Below are 22,035 nucleotides of genomic sequence, written 5' to 3'. Positions count from 1 at the left end.
TATGTAAAATCCAAGGGAAAATGCTAGGAGTTGGGTGAGTCAGGAAAGATTTCCTGCAGAAGATAATGTCTGAACTATACCTTAAAGGATTAGAGGAATGCTATAAGAAGGAATAGTAAAGAGAAAATTCAAGAAATTATCATTCTTGTGAGTGAACAGTGGTTTTATTTTGCCCGAATAAATTCAATTTCATCCAACTATCAATAATTACACTAAGCATCTACTATGTGCCAGAAACTGTAATAGGCACTGGGGCTACAAAACAAAAAATACCCACAAATGGTCTGTGAAGATAAGCAAGTAGCTCCAAGATCAAAATCAAACTGACTGGCCATTCTCCTAGCTCTTTTGTTCATTTGGGTATAACACTCAAGAAAATCTTACCCCCAAACCATGTATAAACTCAAAAAACTTCTAGTTACAGGAAGAATATACTGTTCATTGGCTAAACAAAATATTGGATCTGGTTTCCCTCTGGTTGGGATTTAGAAATGGTTCTTCCTCTTCTATTGCTCTTGCTATTGCTTCTTAGTTAGATTCTTGTCAAGCACTTCATTTTCCATTAGGGCTTGCCAATAGTGGCACATACTCAGAATTGTTCCCTCACCAGTCTTCTTGAAGCACTGCCCACTGACAAGGTATAGATTAAGCTATTTTCTCTTTCATTCTCTATGTGCTTGATGTGGAAAGAAAATCAAAGGATCTCAGTTCAAATCCTGGCTCTGACATTTACTAACTGTGTAACTTTGGGTACCACATTTAATATCTCAAGACCTCAGTTTCTTAATCTGTAAAATCAAACAGTTGAGCTACACTTTTGGATTCTCTTTCCATATGGAAGTTTATGATCCTAAACACCATTCAAAGGACTTAACCCTGCTCTGAATAAGAGTAAATGATATTTCTACAAAGTATTTTGAAACAGCTCCACATTTAGAAAAGTTTTCTAAGGAAATCAAAGCCATGACCCAAAGTTTTATGTTTCAACAGCAGTTTCTTAGCCAAATAAACTCTCCACAAACTATCAAAGGGAAACTATTGTCACTATTTCCCCCATTTTCCCTCCATGTAACTTAAATTGACACTGGTTTATCAAATCAAGTCAATAAGCCCTAACTATGTGCCAAGATCTATGTTAAAATCTAGAGACATGAAAATAGGCAAAAGCTGTCTCAGCTCTCAAGGACCTTCAATTCTAACTGAGGAGACGATTTAAGAGACCTGAATTATAATATGCTATCTTTGTGTGAGGATGAAGCTACTGACCTACAATATGCAGGACATACAAAATGAGTTGTTTTCCCAATAGTGGGGATGGGTTGACACTGACCTCTGCTCTCTCCCCTTCATGACTAATGGTAGCATATTAGCAGGACAGATGGCTCTGGCTTTGAATGCAATCTCTAGCTACAGAGCAGAGCAAAGCTAACTCATCAAAATGAGGATCAAACCCATGACCTTTGCTTCATTAACACAGTGCTTTATTGGACAGAGTTAATGGAGGGATTAAAATTGTTCAACCTAAAGTAAAAGAGAGTGAGGCAGAACTCGAAATCAATGATATTTTATTAAAGGATCCATGGTCCCCTCTGATGAAATGAACTTCTTCATGATCTAAGATTCCCCCTTCTTCCAGGGCCTTGTATTAATAAAATTTGATATAGTGAAATTCAAAATCTCATAGACTTTGCTTTTGAGGGCCCAAAATGATATATTTGGGGTGGGCGGGAATCATAGGTTGAATGAAGCATGGGACATCTCCACTCACTAAGTGGTCACAGATTGGTCATCTGCTCATGTTGGACAAAAAGAATGGTCTGGAGATACAAAAATAAATTAGAGGACTTTCCATGTAGTTGAGTCAACTCTGCCACACTGGGTTTGGTCACCATGACAACCCAAAACAAAAGTGGAGGGCTCTAATTAACTTTCTATAATTAAGCAAATGATCTTAGAACCTGCAGCTCAAAGCCCTTATAATCAGTATACCTAAGGAATCATGGCAAACTGATTAATACTGATTAGAATAGAATAGAGATGAATTATTTTTTACCTTCACTGATATTGGGGTAGAGGTATGAAGACCTAAAGATTCAGTTTCTTACATTTTGAGGGTGAAGATTGCCCAGAGTCATCATTTTCATCACAGATCCCTCGATAGGGACAATCACAGCAGTTATCATAGAATGTCCCAAGGCCTCCTAGGGAGCACCTTGATTTTTTTCAGGGGGTAACCAAAGTCAAAACTCTTTTCATAACAATAATATAAAGATTTTTAACTTCTAATATGGTAAATACTGATGGATATAGCCCATATATGAAAAATATCTTGTGGGAAAAAGGAGTCCTCAATATTTTTTTAGAGTTCAAAGGAATTTTAAAACAAAAGAGTTTCAGGAACATTAAGCTAGTACTGGACTAGAATGGCAGAGAAAAACCACACACACACACACACACACACACACACACACACACACACACATTTTGTCCATAGCACTTTCATAATACCATAAAAAATCACTTTGCCCAAAGTCCTTCAAACTACAAACCCACCTACTCAGTCTCTCTATATTGGGACCTCACTTATTTTTATTTCCTCTATGACTATAGCCCCTCCCCACTAGAATTCCAGTTGGCTCAGAGGCCAGCCCAGGGTAGGCTGCATGAAAAGGCAATCTCACTGAATCTCCTCAGAAAGCTAATTCAGCCATTTACTCTCATTCTGTAATGTGTGCTGACGTCTATCAGATTTCAAAGAAGATGAATGCATGGGTCAAATTGGATTAAGAATATAATTGAATAAGACAGGACAAGACAGTTTGATGGAAGACTTTGATCTGATAAAGGGAGAGAAAAATGTTTGCTCTTAATGCAAGAGGATGATGGGGAGTTGTCTGGAACCTTACTAACTTCCTCCCATCCTACAAAAAATCGTCATTACCACTAACGACAACAGAAAACATATATAGCAATTATGTGGCTGACAGGCTTCAATATTCCATGCGTAAGACTTCCAATTCATGGAAGAATTCACAGAGAACAGGGAAAGCATCCTAGAAATTCTCAATTTAGAACTGGAATTTAGAACTAGAAGAAACCTTAGAGATCATCTAGTCAATCCCCTTCACTTAATAAACTCCTCCTAGTAATATTCCTCATGAGTCTTTCAAGTTTCTAAAATGCTAAAAAGAAAAAACAATGCTTTATTCTGAAAAAAAATGTCTAAAATATGACCTTCAAACAAGGGCTAGAAATATCTTGAGAGTGGAATGACAAAAATGATCAGAAATGCTGTAGAGGATTCCTTTACTGTATGGAGAGCTAAACTTCATGGTCTAGAATTTTTATTCTAAGATCCAAAATTCTAAAAATCAGTACTATCATTATTTAGTGGAATACCATATATGGACAGCCCAGAGTTATTTTACCAAAGAGTTAAGAGCTATGTCCAGGTCCTCTAAGAGTTCAACCCAGGAGAGAAACATGAAAAAAAGGAAAAAAATAACTTGATAACACTTACCATGAAATGAACAAACAAGTTCAAATTCACATAATGGAGCTGATGCACAAAGGGAATTTGGAGTGTAAGGCTCTTTAGAGGATGACAGCTTTAGCTTCTGTTTATAAAACATGGCACTGATTGGTATTCTATCTCTTAACTATAAAGCCTGCCTGATGGCCGTCACTCAAAGCAAGTCCCTGGACTGCTGGATACCAGCTTGATTTATCTGCTACTATTGTTTTCCAGAAGCCCAGAGATACACCTTTGGGATTAGTGTTGGGCTGAGGATTTTGTAAATAAGATGTGGACGAGGCCTGAAATCATGTAGTCCCAATTATACCAAATTGAAAATTTGGTCCAGAGAGGCCCAGAGAGATCTGAACAGAGAATTAATGGCAGATCAGGGCAGAACTCAAGATTTACCTGTTGGATTATTTGACTCCAAGTCATGGAAAGATTTAGTTTCAACATCATCTCTAACACTTAGTAATTAGTGTGTGTATCATTCAACCTAGAAGGTAGACCTTAGGTACTCAGTTTCCCTATATATAAAATGAGCTTGGCTAGATGGCTTTTGGTATTTCTTCTACTTCAAGATCTATGATCCTGTGACTATATCTCAAATCCCAGATCTACTTCTACTAGGGTGATTTTTCAGAAATCACTTAATCCCTTTAGGACTCAAGTTTCCTCATCTGTAAAATGAGAGAGTAGATGAACTCAAAAATGATCATTTAGTCCCCTCCAATTTAAGATCTATGACCAAGTTCTTTGCATCTCAGGAGTTAGGTGTAATACCTATTTCACAAGGTTGTTGAGGAATAAATGAAAAAGTACTTTACAAAACTTTTTTTTAAATAAGAAACTAAGGTTTCTTAAAGTCCTTTGGCAATGATGATGATGGTGGTGGTGATGGTTTGCTATTGTTAACTATTACTTCATCTGTGATCTTAATGTGTTTCTGTCATTTACTATGCTTGTAATCCCTTGGTTTTCAGGAATTCTTTTGTTGTTCACCCTTAGTTTAAGTTTTACTGCATGAGGCAGCAAGGTGTAATGGAAAAAGCACTGGATAACAATAACAACCACAATGATGATAATAATAATGATAATGCAGCCATTGATATAGCACTTTAAAGCTTACAAAATGCTTTACAAATATCACATTTTGTCTTTACAACAACATTGTGAGGTAGGCACTATTCCCATTTTATAGATGCAGGTAGAGATTAAGTAAATTGTTCATGGTCAAAGTGCTTATAAGTATCTCACATCAAATTTGAACTCAGGTCTTCTTGACTCCAAACCCAACATTATCCCTACACTGACAAAGTCTTCATTTCATTTTTCTGTCAGTATAATTTTGAATTTTGATTTGGACTCCCCTGAGCCTCAGTTGACTTATCTATAAAATGAAAGAGTTGGATTTGATGGTACTTATCATTCCTAGCTCTAAGTCATATGGATTCCTCATATTGCAATTGGGTGTGAACCAATTAAAGGAATAACTGAAAATCCCATAGAGCTGATCAATTTCCATAAGTAGAGCCAGGAATGAGCATTTAGTGTTTACTGTATGCCAAGTACTATGTCTAGAAGAATAATCTTTGGACCAATAAAGGAAAAACAAAAATTTGTAGTTCCAGTTGATACTCAGGAGGAGTCAGGAAATAGTAAGAGAGGACCTGTTTATCCTTGATTAATTTAAGTCATGTAGGCCAGATAAACTACATTTTATTTTAAAAAGAAGGCAATTGGGTGGGGGTAGTCTTTAGAGAGTTGGATCTGGAACAGTAATGCATCAGTTGAAATCTTTCTCAGATATGTATTAGCTATGTGACCCTAGGTAAAGTATTTCACTTCTATCTGCCTCAGTTTCCCTTTTATAAATTGAGGATAATAATAGCACCTACATCCTGAGATTACTATGATAACCAAATGAGATAATAGTTGTAAAATGCATATAAGGGCTAGCTATTAGTATTATTAAAGTGGTGAATAGGGTTATTAAGACATTATTAATGGATTTTTTTAAATTGCAAAGGAAAATTCAGAATAGAAGAAAATATCCATTTTAAAATCTATAGGGCTATGAACTTGACCTCAATTCCTAGAAAAATTTAGACTACATCATTAAAGAGGTGATTAGGGAATATCTAGAAATAGATGTGGTAATTACAAAGAACCATCTTGGTTTTATCAAGAATAGATTATGACAAATTAACCTTACTTCCTTTTCTGGCACTATTACTGGATTGGTAGACTGGGGAATCTATCTTTCTATCCCTATCTCTATAGATATGGATATAGATATAGATATAGATATAGATATAGATATAGGTATAGGTATAGATATAGATTAATACATAAACATGTTGTTTGTCATTCATTTTTGAAGAGGATCAATGACATCAGGAAGTTGATGTCTTGACTTGCAAGTGAATGGGATATAAGTGAAACAGGGTTTTGCAAGTCACCAACCTCAATCTCTCCTCCTGTCATAGGAGTCAGTGGCAAGACAAAGATCAGAATGACTGGAGAAAATCTAGATGCAGTGGGAAACTTAGTCTTTTCAAGCTAATATCTTTCCCAGGTCTCCTCAAAATAGGAAGGAATGATATATTTTAATGCACATTTTCTTTCATCTTATTACTCTACACCTATTTCAAAAGACATACTGCAAAGTTCTCCTGTGTCTTTTTCTGGAAACAGCTCAGTAAATGGATTCCATGACTTTTGCTTGGCCACTACCTTCCATCCACACATCTTGCTTTGCTGACTCAGCTTATGGAACTGCATGGCTATTTCAGAAATGGGAGTGGTAAATTTCACAGCTATTCCTTTGGAAATTTTTTTTGTCATGTTCTACCCCAAGACTAGTCCTCCAGATAATTTATACCTTCTGTTTATCTCAAGGAAGTAACCATTCTGTTTCTGGCTGTATCCAAAAACATTTTACCTTCCTTTAAATCATATAGATATAGATATAGATATACAGCCCAAGTCTCTTTTGAGTTCCAGTTCTACATTATTAACTATCTATTGAATATTTCAAAATGGATTTCCCATTGGTATCTCAATATGTTCAAAACAGAATTCATTATATTTCCCAAAAAATCTTTTTATCTTCCTAACATCCTTATTTCTATCAACTACTACCATCCTTTTAGTCTTCCAGGTTTGAAGTTGGCTCCTTATTCTCCTTCATTTTATATATCAATCAACTGACAAATCTTGTCAATTCTACCTCCATAATCTCTTTTTCATCCATCCTTTTCTCTTAACTCTTAAGTTTACACACTTAAGTTTAGTTCCTCATTATCTCTATATTAGAATGTTACAGTAAATAACTAATTGGTCTCCCCTACCTCTTATCTCTTCCCCTCTCCAATCTCTTCTCCAGAGATATGCTAAAGTGATCATCCAAGTTTAAACATGTCATTTTTCCACTGACCGTTATTGTTTCTAAGATTAAAAGCAGATTCTTCTGTTTAGCATTTAAAGTTCTCTACAACTAGGTTCTAATCTACGTTTCCAGGCCCTACAATAAGAAGTTCTTAGTCTGGGATCTATAAATTAATACTTTTATATTTAAAAACTTTTATATTATTGATTTCCCTTGTAATCCCAAGTATTGTTTTTATTCCTTTAAAAACATTATTCTGACAAAAGGTCCATAGATTTGACAAAGGCGTCCTTGATACATTTTAAAAAAAAACCATTAAGAATCCTTAGTGTACCTGCACAATACGTTTGAACCACACTGTTCTTGCTATTCTTCACACATTACATCTTCTACCTCTGGCTGCCTCTGCATAGATTCTCCCCCATCCCTGAAAAACATTTTCTTCTCATTCAACTTCTTACTGTAGCTGTGGCTCTTGACAAGTTACTTAACATCTCAAGACCCCAAGTTACACTCTGAGACTTTATATTGCAGCTATTCATCTTTACTTGTGGAAGGAGTTTCCTTAATGGCAATTCTGTGTATCTAAGAAATCATAAATCCAAGACGCCCTCCAAAAAAATAATATATTAGTGATGTATTGGTGAGTTTTGCTGGACTGACTTTTTATTTCTTTTATTTTTATTCTTTCTAATAAAAGCATCTTTATTAGGGTAAGGAGTGTGAATATATTCAGATATGAAGTGATGGGGAAAAAATAATAAAATTTGTTTAAAAATTTAAAAAGTAACAAAATAATTTTACTCCAAAATAAGAGTAATAAACAAAGAAGAGGTTCTCTTAAAGTAGGTTAAGAGCTGAGCTAAGCTGGATTTCTGGACTAATAAGAAAGCAGTGGCACATCCACAGAAGCATGGAGCCAGCAGTTTAGTAGCAGCCAATTCCTTAAGTCAGGGTAAGGCACAGAGAGCTTGGCAGTTACACCAGAATGCCATCTGGTGGTGAGTATTGCACATAAAAGGTGGTACTGAGCACTTAATTGACCATCCATACCCTCATCATGATTATTGAATGGGATTAGTGATATGTATGACCAGCTAGACATTTTTTCTCTGCCTTTTGAGACTTTCTCCCATACTTTCTCCCAGCCTTGAAGAGCTACACAGTATAACACCAAAGACAAGAATAACTGCGCTCTCAATCATTTAGTGGATACAGTAGCAGCAATTCCTACTTCGAATCAAATACAGTAGCAGTGTTTCTACTGGGCTTATATCCCAAAGAGATCTCAAAGGAGGGAAAGGGACCCACATGCAAAATGTTTGTGGTAGCCCTCTGAATGGATGCCCATCAATTGGAGAATGGCTGAATAAGTTGTGGTATATGAGTGTTATGGAATACTATTGTTCTGTAAGAAATGACCAACAAGATGATTTCAGAGAGGACTGGAGAGACTTATGCTAAGTGAAATGAGCAGAACCAGGAGATCATTGTACACAGCAACAAGAAGACTATACAATGATCAATTCTGATGGACATGGCTCTCTTCAACAATGAGATGATTCAAACCAATTCCAATTGTTCAGTGATGAATAAAACCATATACACCCAGAGAGAGGCTGTGGGAACTGAATGTGGACCACAACATAGAATTTTCATGCTTTCTGCTGATGTTTGCTTGCATTTTGTATTCCTTCTGAAGTTTATTTTTCTTTCTAAATCCACTTTTTCTTGTGCAACAAAATAACTATAAATATGTATACATATATTAGATTTAACATATACTTTAACATATTTAACACGTATTGGACTACCTGCCATCTAGGGGAGGAAGTGGGGGAAAGGAGATAAAAATTTGGAACAGAAAGTTTTGCAAGGGTCAGTGTTGAAAAATTACCTATGCATATGTTTTGTAAATAAAAAGCTTTAATAAAAAATTAAATAAAAAAAGATTTCTTATTCATCTCTGGAATAAAAGCCCATTCACTTTCCTGCCACCATGATTCAAAGCACTCTTCTGATCAGACACATCAGTAGCAAATGCAGAAAAAAAAAGAAGCTACATCTGTCTGAATCAATGCTATTAATGCTGTACTCTAGTTGAATATCTTTCTCATCCTATTAAGTAAACTCTTTGTTAAATGCTAAGTATTCCAAAATAGTCTCATTTTGTTCCAATTCCAAATCTGAAACACTGCACAAACCTGAGTTAGAAAAGTAGTAGAAACAATTTCCACAAGTACAACAATTTTGACTCCGGGCTTTGTACTATTATTATTCTTTAATTGTTAAGTAATATGAGATTTTTGGATGTGACCAATGCGGGAATATGTTTTGCTTAATTACATTTTGATACAAGGGTTTTGTTTGTTTTCCAGTGAGGAAGAGTGGGGCAGGAAGGGAGAAAAATAAATGCATAATAATTGGAAAAGGAAAAAGAAGTGATGTGGAACAAGGTAAGAGAATGTCATGAAGAGGCCCTCAGAGGATAATATGATTGAAAAAGTTTGAAACCCTCTGAGGTACAGCAACAGTCAAATCCTATATTGATAAGTTCCCTAAGGAACCTGGGTTGAACAAATTCTGTAGTCCAGCCAGTGGAGCCTACCCCAGCTGTGAGTGAAAAAACAACAATAAAGAAAAAAAAAACTCAACTGTTTGGGTTTAGCCACAATTAGATCAGCTCCCCCAGGCCCTTCACCGTGCATGATTTCATCAGCAGAGTTTGAGATGAGCTAAGAGTGGCAAAGGAAGTGGATCTAAAACCTCACCACTAAGCTTTGAGTCAAGGGATGGAACTCACTGAGCTGCCTGCCTCTCCCCCTCTGTTGGCCAGCTGTGGAGGCTTAAAAGCATCACATGGGCCCATTCCGTGTAATTAACAACCTGTTCAATGTCATCAATCAACCACCACTCCCGGATCTCTCCCGACCCTGGGATACTTAGGCTAAAACCGTCCAACTTTGATTTCCACTTTGCCTTTGGGTTATGTTTTCCTTTCTCAGTACCCGTCAGATGACATCACTCATTCTTAGGATCGGAAAAGCAGAGTCTATTTTGTATTGAACTATTTTGGGGTTTCTAGAAGAGTCACCTTGTAAGTCTGCTTTTGGGAGCACCTTGCCATGACCACAACAATGACTATTTTCTCCCTCTGAAAGGATGAGTTGTGCTAATAATGTATCTGAATGAAGTGACTCAGTAAAACCCTTCCCAATAGAGAATGCAGGTATAAGTAGTACAATTAGCTCAGCTGATTACAACAGGGTGCTAATGGGGCCAAGGTCATCAGTTCAAACTCTACTGGCTCCTCTACTATCTATAAAAATGTTCATCCTTAAAAAAATACTGTATTAAATTCTCACTACCTATCATCCTTTATCTCTCCTTCCCTTCTCAAGCAAAGGTTCTCTATGCTCAGAACTTCAATTTTCTCTCTTTCTCTTCTAAACTTGCTGAAATCGGGCTTTAACATCATCATTCAACTGAAACTGCTCTCTCCAAAGTTACCCATGATTTCTTAAATGTCAAATATAATGAGCTTTTCTCAATCTTTATCTTTCTTACTTGCAACATTTGACACTGATGACAACCTTTGCCTAGAAACTCTCTCCTCTCTAGATTTTCCAAACACAACTCTCTCTTGGTTTTCTTCCTATTTCTTCCTTTGCTGGATTATTTCATAACTGTAGATGCACACAATACATCACCCCTGCCCCCCCAACTCTGTCCTAGGCCTTCTCCCTTCTGTCTATATTGTCTCTCTTAGTGATCTTATCAATTTCTATAAGTTCAATTATAGTCGTTTATGCAGATTATTGCCAGATCTCTATATCTAGCCCTAGTCTCTCTCCTGAAATCCCAAAGTTCCAAATGAATTGTCACTCTTAACTCACCTTCCCAAAGAAAGGCTGGCTACATTTCCCCTTCAGGATTCTAAGGTATCCCTGAGAAATCAGGGTATGTCTTTCTCTAATGCTATCAGCTTAAACCTCCTATTTTAGAATGTTCCTTCACAGTTAACCAGTGATTAGCACTCCAGTTCCATTCCTCCAATTAACATCAAATAACTTTTATATAGACCTATTTACTTTGAAGATATGACCTAAAATAAAAACTATAACCTTCTTTAACATCCCTAGTATTGGGGGTACAATATTTTTACTTATACCACATAGGTCTTTGAAGAAAATAAACTCAGATTTAACACAGTTTCTATATAGCATTTGTCATCACCAAGTTTGATACCAAATGGAGCATAGGTATTGCTGGCCTGGGCCAGGCAGGCTCTGAACTTCAATATTCCTGGCAAATTCCAGCATGGATTCCATTTGCCAGACTTCTAGTGTTATGGCCATCTCCAGTTTCCTTCACCTAAGACAGGAAAGAACAAACACAGAAGTAAGGAAGAGAGCCCATATTCAAAGGCTACATGTTTGTCTGGCTTCCAATAAGAAAGACCTAAGGCCTCTCCTCTTACTAGATCACGTAAAGGTAGAAAAGATCCAGGCTAAGATCAAGATCCTTTCCAGTTATATTACTAGTTAACAATTTATCTCCTCATCATGTATTTAGTAAACTGGAAACAGCCACAGGACCTCAGCACTTGAACCAAATTTGGTCCTTGACACTTGAATTGTTTTTGACTGGTAACTTGCAGTATGTTTTTCCTTTGAGATTACAGTTCTGTAGTTTTGCAGCAATGTTTCTTGAAATTTTCTTTGTGGGATCTCTTTATGCTAGTGAGTGATGGATTTTTTCAATGACTACTTTCCCCTCTGCATCTAGTATATCAGGGTAGTTTTCCTTGATGGTCTCTTGAAGAATGCTACCCAGGCTCTTTTTTTTGGTTATGGCCTTCAGGTAGAACAATAATTTTTAAATTGTCCCTCTTATAACTTGATCCCAACTTGGGAGCAAGGGATTTCTCTTCCTTGTTATCATGTTTTTCCGAAATCAATGTCCCCAACTTTATCTACATGAAGGACTGTATCAACTCTCTGTTACATATGCACATGCACACACACAGATGCACACATACACACACATACAAAATTGAACAATAAATTTCCTATTCCCATAATCACCAAAGTTAGTGTCATTGCCAGTCCCCAAATGTGAATCACACTTTGCCCTTTCCTTCTCACATTAGTTCCCTATCTCTCCAAAAAATAGCCATTCCTTTTCACCTTCAGGGCTACCTTTAACAGTCATTTCAATCAGAAAGATTCTTATCGATTCAAAAATGATAGCAATAATGCTTGTTTAAATGATGCTTTATAATTTACAAACCATTTTCCCATAATAACCCTGTGACATAGTAAGGCAAGTATTATCTCTGCACTTAGCACAGCGCCTGGCATACAATGGGTGTTTTATAAATGTTTGTTGATTGATTGATATACAGGTAAAGAAACTAAGGCTCAGAAGATTTCATTAGTATTCCCAAAGTTTTGAAGCAAATGAGTAGCAAGACCAGCACTCATACTCAGATCTTCTGCTCCAAATGGAACATTTATTATACTAAATCACACAACTGGATAAAAATATTAGTAGAAAGATAAGCACATTGTGATTTCCTCAAGTCTCCATATATTTGGGATGCTTTTCAGGGAGCTACTTGTTCAATTTCATTCTCTAATTTCTTATAATTCCTTTTCTGTTTAAGAGTATTGCCAAAGGGATTCGGGTCATGAAGTGGTTGTTTTTAAAAAATACAGAATTTAGAGATAGTGCACCTGAATTTGAATGCTACTTATTTATTGCCTATGGGACCTTGAAGAAATCACTTGACAGCTCTATATTCTGTTTCCTCATCCAGAAAATAAGAGGGAGAGCAGTTAATCTCTCAAGTCCCCTCCAAATCTATGATTCTTAAGTGTCAATCCATACAAGCTCACAAGTAGCAGTGTAATATGATGAAGCTAAGTTTCAGGAGAATAACCTCTCCAAGAAAAAGAAACTTTTTTATTAATTTTATAATTATAAAAAAATTTTTGACAGTATATATGCATGAGTAATTTTTTATAACATTATCCCTGGTATTCATTTTTCCAAATTTTCCCCTCCCTCCCTCTACTCCCTCCCCTAGATGACAGGCAATCCCATACATTTTACATGTGTTACAGTATAACCTAGATACAAGATATGTGTGTAAATCCAATTTTCTTGTTGCACATTAAGTATTGGATTCCGAAGGTATAAGTAACCTGGGTAGATAGACAGTAGTGCTAACAGTTTACATTCAAATCCCAGTGTTCCTTCTCTGGGTGTAGTTGTTTCTGTCCATCATTGATCAACTGGAAGTGAGTTGGATCTTCTTTATGTTGAAGATATCCACTTCCATCAGAATGTATAGTGATCTTCTGGTTCTGCTCATTTCACTCAGCATCAGTTCATGTAAGTCTTTCCAAACCTTTCTGAATTCATCCTGCTGGTCATTTCTTACGGAGCAATAATATTCCATAACCTTCATATACCATAATTTACCCAACCATTCTCCAATTGATGTACATCCACTCATCTTCCAGTTTCTAGCCACTATGAAAAGAGCTGCCACAAACATTTTGGCACATACAGGTCCCTTTTCCCTCTTTAGTATTTCTTTGGGATATAAGCCCAATAGTAGCACTGTTGGATCAAAAGGTATGCACAGTTTGATAACTTTTTGGGCATAGTTCCAAATTGCTCTCCAGAATGGCCGGATTCTTTCACAACTCCACCAACAATGCATCAGTGTCCCAGTTTTCCCACATCCCCTCCACCATTCATCATTATCTTTTCCTGTCATCTTAGCCAATCTGACAGGTGTGTAGTGGTATCTCAGAGTTGTCTTAATTTGCATTTCTCTGATCAGTGGTGATTTGGAACACTCTTTCATATGAGTGGATATAGTTTCAATTTCATCATCGGAGAATTGTCTGTTCATATCCTTTGACCATTTATCAATTGGAGAATGGTTTGATTTCTTATAAATTAGAGTCAGTTCTCTATATATTTTGGAAATGAGACCTTTATCAGAACCTTTAACTTTAAAAATATTTTCCCAATTTGTTACTTCCTTTCTAATCTTGTTTGCATTAGTATTGTTTGAACAGAAACTTTGTAGTTTGATGTAATCAAAATCTTCTATTTTGTGATCAATAATGATCTCTAGTTCTCCTCTGATCATAAATTCCTTCCTCCTCCACAGGTCTGAGAGGTAGACTATCCTCTGTTCCTCTAATCTATTTATGATCTCATTCTTTATGCCTAAATCATGGACCCATTTTGATCTTATCTTGGTATATGGTGTTAAGTGTGGATCCATATCTAATTTCTGCCATACTAATTTCCAGTTTTCCCCACAGTTTTTTTTCAAATAATGAATTTTTATCCCAAATGTTGGTATCTTTGGGTTTGTCAAACACTAGATTGCTATAGTTGTACCCTTTTTTGTCCTTTGTACCTAATCTGTTCCACTGATTGACTAGTCTATTTCTTAATCAATACCAAATGGTTTTGGTGACTGCTGCTATATAATATAGCTTTAGATTAGGTACACCTAGACCATCTTCATCTGACTTTTTTTTCATTAATTCCCTTGAAATTCTCGACCTTTTATTCTTCCATATGAATTTTGTTGTTATTTTTTCTAGGTCATTGAAATAGTTTCTTGGGAGTTTGATTGATATAGCACTAAATAAATAAATTAGTTTGGGGAGTATTGTCATCTTTATTATATTTGCTCGGCCTATCCACAAGCACTGAATGTCTTTCCAATTATTTAAATCTGACTTTATTTTTGTGGCAAGTGTTTTGTAATTTTGCTCATATAATTCCTGACTTTTCTTTGGTAGATGGATTCCCAAATATTTTATACTCTCAATATTTGTTTGGAATGGAATTTCTCTTTGTATCTCTTGCTGTTGCATTTTGTTGGTGATGTATAAAAATGCTGAGGATTTATGTGGATTTATTTTGTATCCAGCAACTTTGCTAAAGTGGTGAATTATTTCTCTGGGGTTTTCTAAGTATACCATCATATCATCTGCAAAGAGTTTGATTTCCTCATTACCTATTCTTATTCCTCTAATCTCTTTCTCAACTCTTATTGCCGAGGCTAGTATTTCTAATACAATATTGAATAGTAATGGTGATAGTGGGCAACCTTGTTTCACTCCTGATCTTACTGGGAAAGGTTCCAGTTTATCTCCATTACATATTATGCTTACTGACGGTCTTAAATATATGCTCCTGGTTATTTTAAGGAATGGTCCATTTATTCTTATACTCTCAAGCGTTTTTAGTAGGAATGAATGTTGGATTTTATCAAATGCTTTTTCTGCATCTATTGAGATGATCACATGGTTTTTATTAATTTGATTATTAATATGGTCAATTATACTAATAGTTTTCCTAATATTAAACCAGCCCTGCATTCCTGGTATAAATCCTACTTGATCATAGTGTATTATCCTGGGGATGATTTTCTGAAGTCTTTTTGCTAATATTTTATTTAAGATTTTAGCATCAATATTCATTAAGGAAATTGGTTTATAGTTTTCTTTCTCAGTTTTCAATCTACCTGGTTTAGGTATCAGTACCATGTCTGTGTCATAAAAGGAGTTTGGTAGGACTCCTTCATCCCTTATTTTTTCAAATAGTTTATATAACATTGGGGCTAATTGTTCTTTAAATGTTGGTAGAATTCACATGTAAATCCATCTGGTCCTGGGGATTTTTTCCTGGGGAGTTGATTAATAGCTTATTCTATTTCTTTTTCTGAAATTGGAGTATTTAAGCAATTTATCTCCTCCTCTGTTAATCTAGGAAGCCTATATTTTTGGAGGTAGTCATCCATTTCACTTAAGTTATCAAATTTATTGGCATAAAGTTGGGCAAAGTAACTCCTTGTTATTTCTCTAATTTCTTCTTCATTAGTGGAAAGATCCCCCTTTTCATTTGTAAGACAAACAATTTGATTTTCCTCTTTCCTTTTTCTGATCAGATTTACCAAAGGTTTATCTATTTTATTGGCTTTTTCATAAAACCAACTCTTGGTTTTATTTATTAATTCAATAATTTTTTTTACTCTCAATATTATTTATTTCTCCTTTTAATTTTAGTATTTTAAGTTTGGTTTTTGGTTGGGGGTTTTTAATTTGGTCTTTTTCTAGCTTTTTAAGTTGCAGGCCCAATTCATTAATCTTCTCTTTCTCTATTTTGTTCAAATAAGTCTCTAAAGATATAAAATTTCCCCTTATTACCGCTTTAGCTGCATCCCACAAATTTTGGTATGATGTCTCATTATTGTCATTATCTTGGGTGAAATTATTAATTGTTTCTACAATTTGCTGTTTCACTCAGTCATTCTTTAAGATGATATTATTCAGTTTCCAATTACTTTTTGGAAGTAACTTCTTATTTAATGTAGTTTTTATTGCATTGTGATCTGAGAAGAAGGCATTTATTATTTCTGCCTTCCTGGATTTAATTTTGAGATCTTTATGTCCTAATATATGGTCAATTTTTGTATAAGTTCCATGAATTGCTGAGAAGAAAGTATACTCCTTTCTATCACCATTCAGTTTTCTCCAAAGGTCTATCATACCTAGTTTTTCTAATGTTCTGTTTGCCTTTTTAATTTCTTTCTTATTTGTTTTGTGGTTTGATTTGTCTAATTCTGAGAGTGCAAGGTTGAGATCTCCCACTATTATAGTTTTGTTGTCTACTTCTTCTTGCAACTCTCTTAACTTTTCCTTTAGGAAGTTAGATGCTATACCATTTGGTGCATATATGTTTAGTATTGATATGGCTTCATTGTTTATGCTACCTTTCAGCAGGATATAGTTTCCTTCCTTATCTTTTTTAACGAGATCTACTTCTGCTTTTGCTTGATCTGAGATAAGGATGGCAACCCTTGCTTTTTTGACTTTACCTGAAGCATAATAGATTTTGCTCCAACCTTTTGCCTTTACTCTGTATGTATCTCCCTGCTTTAAGTGTGTTTCCTGTAAACAACATATTGTAGGGTTCTGACTTTTAATCCAGTCTGCTATCCACCTCCGTTTAATGGGAGAGTTCATCCTATTCACATTTAAAGTTAAAATTACTAATTCTCTATTTCCTGCCATCATATTATCCCCAGATTATGCTTTTTTTCCCTTGACCCCCCGAACCCCTTCCCCAATATTTAATTTATAGACCCCACTTTTTAGTATCCCTCCCCCTCCTATTAAGTCCCTTCCCCTTTCTTCTACCCTTCCCTCATTCCCCTTTTCCTTTTCCCTTTTCCTCTCCCCACTTTTAATGAGGTGAGAGAGAATTCTCTGAAAATATGTCAAAATATGTCTGATGAGAGTAAGTTTCACACAATGATTCTTCCCCTCTCTAAATTCCCTCAGATGTAGTAGATTTTCTATGCCTCTTCCTGGGATGTAGTTTCCCTCTTTTTATCACTCCTTCCCCTTTTTTTCTGATACTATCCCCTTCTCTTTACTACTTCCCTTTTTTTACATTATATCAGTAATATCAAATTATCCATGCAGACTTTCTATATATCCACAACAGTTCTCAAGAGTTCTTTTTACCTTTTTCTGTTTCTCTTCATTCTTGTGGATGTAGATCAAATTTTTTGTTTAAGTCTGTTTTTTTTTTTCTTAGAAACAAATGGAATTCCTCTGTTTCATTAAATGATCATCTTCTTCCATGGAAGAAAATGCTAAACTTTGCTGGGTAGTTTATTCTTGGTTGCAATCCTTGTTCTTTTGCCTTTTGGAATATCAGGTTCCAGGCCCTTCGATCCTTTAATGTGGAGGCAGCCAGACCTTGTGTGACCCTTATTGTGGCACCTTGATATTTGAATTGTTTTTTCCTCACTGCTTGCAATATTTTTTCCTTAGTTTGGTAGTTCTGCAGCTTAGCCACAATGTTCCGTGGAGTTCTTTTTTTAGGGTCTTTTTCAGAAGGTGTTTGATGAATTCTTTCAACGCCTATTTTCCCTTCTGTTTCTATTATTTCTGGACAGTTCTCTTTGATGATTTCCTGTAAAATAGAATCTAGGCTCTTTTTTTGATCATAGTTTTTGGGAAGTCCAATGATCCTCAGATTATCTCTCCTAGATCTATTTTCAGGTCTGTAGATTTTCCCAGTAAGTATTTGACGTTATTCTCCAGCTTTTCTTTTTTTTTGGTTTTGTTTGACTGATTCTTTTGTTCCATCCTGATTTTTAATGAGTTATTTTCTTCATTCACATTTTTAGTTCTTTTTGTATATGCCCAATTGAGTTTTTAAATGAATTATTTTGCTCTGTTGAATTTTTTTCCATTTCACTAATTTTTTAGTGAGTTATTTTCTTTTTCCAGTTCAGAAATTCTACTTTCATGAGAATTTTTTATCTTTTCCAATTCAGAAATCCTACTTTCCTGTGATTTTTTAATCTTTTCTAATTTACAAATTTTGTTTCCCTGCACCTCCTGTGAATTCTTTATTTTTTTCCAACTCAAATTTCAGGACATTGTTATTCTCTATCATAGCTTCTCTTTCTTTTCCCCATTTTTCTTTAAACTCTTTTAACTTTTTAATAGTCTCTTCTAGGAGAGAGTTATGTGATGGGGGGCAGGTATCTTTCCCCTTTAGGGTGTTATCTGCAGACTCTCTGTTGTTAGCTTCCTGAGGGTTGGATACCCGCTCTTTCTCTGTGTAGAAGGTGTCAATCATTCTCTTCAGCTTCTTACTTGTTGTTAAAAATCTGTTAGGGTTTGCCCTTGGGGTAAGAAGTTTATTTATTTATTTACCAGCTTCCTCCCAGACCAGAGGTAGAACGCAACAAACCTGTGCCTGAGCTAAGAGAGAGCTCTCGGAGAGAGTTCCCTTCCCTCCTCCCCAGAAATGTCTCAGAGGTGGTTAGCATGGCTGCACTGTGAGGAATGCCCAGTGAAGGACCCCGCTGTGTGGCCTAGCGACTGCCCTGAGGTTTAAGGCTGAAAGTCACAAACCCCAGCCAATGCCTCCCGTGGGGCCATGGATATCAGCAACTGATGTGAAAAGCCCCTGAGCTCAAACTGGAAGTGTCTGCCCTGAAACCGTGGTCCCACCTTCAAAGGTTCCACTCAAGAAAAAGAAACTTGAGATAAACAGAAAAATGAAGTTGGAAAGAGTAACAAGATGAGCCTGCTGGATGTTGAACCTCATGTCAATATTCCATGGCATCTAGGGGGAGATGCCATCTTCAAGATGCATCTATGAAGTTACAAATGCCATAAGAAGATCCTCTGAGGCTTAGTATAGATACTAGCATGGGCCATGAAAATTGCACCTTTTCTTCTGGAAACAGAAGAGTTTCCTCCACCACCAAAGAGGAGTTGGCACATTGATTTCCAAATCTTTCATCCTGCAATGGACAAAGGCAGAAACCTTCTAAATCTTAAGACCGTGGCCAATATTCCAATTCAAAATCAATTCACCAGCAATATTTTTAGAGGAATTACCATCTCAGATTCCCTCCACATTTTTGTTAGGAGGAACTGTGGTGTAGTAGGAAGAACATTGGACTTAAGAATCAAGAAAGAGGGGGCAGCTAGGTGGTGCAGTGGATAGAGCACCAGCCTTGAATTCAGGAGGACCCGAGTTCAAATCTGGTCTTAGACACTCAACACTTCCTAGCTGTGTAACCCTGGGCAAGTCACTTAACCCCAGCCTCCCCCCAAAAAATAAATAAATAAATAAATAAAAATTTAAAAAAAAAAAAAAGAATCAGGAAAGAACTCATTTCAAAAACTGCCTTGAATGCCTATTAGCTGTGTGACTATGATTGTAAAAGTCACTCAACCTTTCTAACCTCAGTTTTTTCTTCAGTAGTAATACCCATAACAAATTTCTCAATGAATTGTTTCAAGGCTTAAATGATACAATATGTGTAAGTCATTTTTAAACCCTAAAATTCTATGCAAATGTTAGCTAATTTTATTTTCCATTCCTTGAATTCAACTGGGGTTGGGGAAAAAAGGAGACTTAAAATTGAAATCTTTAAAAATAGTGGGAGAATGAACTCAAGTAAAGTGAAATATACTGTAAACAAAGTAATAGCAATGTTTTGGAATGACTAGCTGTAAATGGCTTTGCTATTCTCAGTAGTACAATCATCCACAACTACTCTGAAGGACTTATGATGAAAAATCCTATCCATACTTAGAGAAAAAACTGACTGTGTCTGAATACAGATTGAAGCATTCTCTCTTATCTTATTTTTTAACTTAATTTTTTCCTGAGGGTTTTTATTTTCATTAGAATAGATCTAAGTTTTTTCACAACTTGACTTTTATGGAAAATGTTTTGCATAACTTCATATGTGGTTTCTTAATTGTGAGTGGGGATAAGGGAAAGAACTCAGAACTCCAAAAAAATTTAAAAACAAATGTAAAAAATTTAATTAAAAGAATTTTTTTAAAAAATAAGAAAAAGATGCTTCTATAATCTATACTCCTCTCCTCAAAGACAATAACTAAAAGTAGGTAGAAAAATAACAGAGGGAAGGAATAGGAGTATCAGTAACTGGCTTAGAGATTTATTAAGGAAAGCTTTGAGTTGAGAGGATTGGACTGCATAATTCTAAAACCACTTCCAACACTAAATTCTATGGTAATAATAGTTCCCATTTAGGCAGTAAGGAAATAATACCTATTTGGGACTCAGAAAACCTGAGTTCAAATCTCCTCTGAAGTTTCCTAATTTGGTACCTTAGACAATTTAACTTTTCTGTATGGGTCTCAATTTCCTTCTCTAAAATTAAAGAGTTAGATTAAATGATCTTCCAGCCTCAGATCTTTGATCCTATAACTCAATGATCTTGAAAGTCAGTTATTACAATCATCTTTGTGACCCATTTTATAGATCTATAGATATAGATACTTGTCTAAAAAGAGACTTGTCTAAAATTCCAATTAGGAAGTGGTGAAAACAAAGTGTGAACACAGGTCTTATAACTCCCAATTAAGTATTCTTCATGCTATTCCTTTTTGCCTAAGGATCTACTGGGGCACTTTGATTAGTGTCCCAAGGACAGAAGGAAGGGGCAGCTAGATGATAAGTATGGATAGAGCACCAGACATGAGGTCAGGAGGACCTGAGTTCAAATCCAACTTTAGGAACTTCACACTTACTAGCTGTGTGACTCTGGGCAAGTCATCAATGCCTTGTAAAAAAAAAAATGACTCCAAGGACAAAAGAAGGCCATATACACAGCCTATGTGCTTGAGGAACTTGAAAATCAGCTGGGGAAAGAATATATAAGCCTTGGAGATAAAACCCATACTTAGCAATTATATGTGCTAAAAAAAAATGATTCAGATACTAGGTGCCAGCAGACAAAGAAATAGAGACAGAGACACAGATACAGAAAGATAATAGAGATAGATGATAGACAAATGCATTTATTAATTGCTTAACTAATGTGTACAAAGAATTGTGCTAAGCACTAGGGATACAAAAACAGTCCTTACTTTTAAGAAGCTTATGATCTAATTAGGAAAGGCATTAAGGGGATCTGGAAAGATGGCTGGGGAAGCAGGCTGGAGAGTGAGCCAAAAGTGGATAGCAGTAAGTCATGTCTGAACCTCCTTATGAAACGGAAGTTTAGCCTGGGTAGTTAATGAGAGGTCTTAAATGATGTGTAAGCTTGAAAACATTGGAGGAGATAGGTTATTGCAGATGGGGAAAGCTATCCTGGAGGGAATAAAATATAACATCCCAAATCTTTACTACCTTTGTAACCTTTGATAAAACTTTTTTTGGATACAACTCAACTTTGGGAGATTTTAATTCCCTCATCCGCACTATAAGGCAATTGGGTTAGATGGTTTCTAAATCTTGCAATCACTGTAATAAATACATTTATATAGCTAGACTTTTGACCTCTGAGATCAGCAGGATTGAAGTTCCTAGTAAAAACATCGCTAAAGGTTGTATTTGTGTGCCCTTAATTTCACATTCACAGAATCACAATCTAGGAAAGCACACTTGTGCCTGCCTCATTTCCAGTATATTTCAATAACCACCCTTTGTGTCTATGCATCCCAGCTCATGCTGACAGCCAGGCCAAAAGCTAAGCAGCATGAGATGTGCTGACACTGGAGTCAGAGGCAGCCCC

This window comes from Sminthopsis crassicaudata, chromosome 1 (assembly GCF_048593235.1).
Source record: "Sminthopsis crassicaudata isolate SCR6 chromosome 1, ASM4859323v1, whole genome shotgun sequence".
Taxonomy (NCBI): domain Eukaryota; kingdom Metazoa; phylum Chordata; class Mammalia; order Dasyuromorphia; family Dasyuridae; genus Sminthopsis; species Sminthopsis crassicaudata.
This window is presented reverse-complemented; position numbering follows the sequence as displayed.